Below are 342 nucleotides of genomic sequence, written 5' to 3'. Positions count from 1 at the left end.
TCTCTCTCTGTCTGTTTGGCGAGCACACGCACCCTATAGCAAAAACCTCTCCAAAAAAAAAAAAAAAGAAAGAACAGAATTCAATGAATTAACACATGGAAAGACTTGAGAATGGTATTTGTCAGGCGGTAAGTGTTGGTAAATTCTAACTGTTCCCGTGGTCTGAATGTTCGTGTGGCCCCAAATTCTTATCTGTTGAGGCCTGATCACCAAAGTGACAATCTCTGGAGGTAGGCCTTGGAGGTGATCAGATCACGGCCGTGGAGCCCTCGCGAGTGGAATTCGTGTTCTCGTTTACAAAGCCCCCCACTTCTCATGAGGGGCGTGAACACTCAGATAAAA

Source organism: Tupaia chinensis, unplaced genomic scaffold, assembly GCF_000334495.1.
Source record: "Tupaia chinensis unplaced genomic scaffold, TupChi_1.0 Scaffold143697_1, whole genome shotgun sequence".
In the NCBI taxonomy this organism is placed as follows: Eukaryota; Metazoa; Chordata; class Mammalia; order Scandentia; family Tupaiidae; genus Tupaia; species Tupaia belangeri.
Note: the sequence above shows the minus strand (reverse complement) of the source record.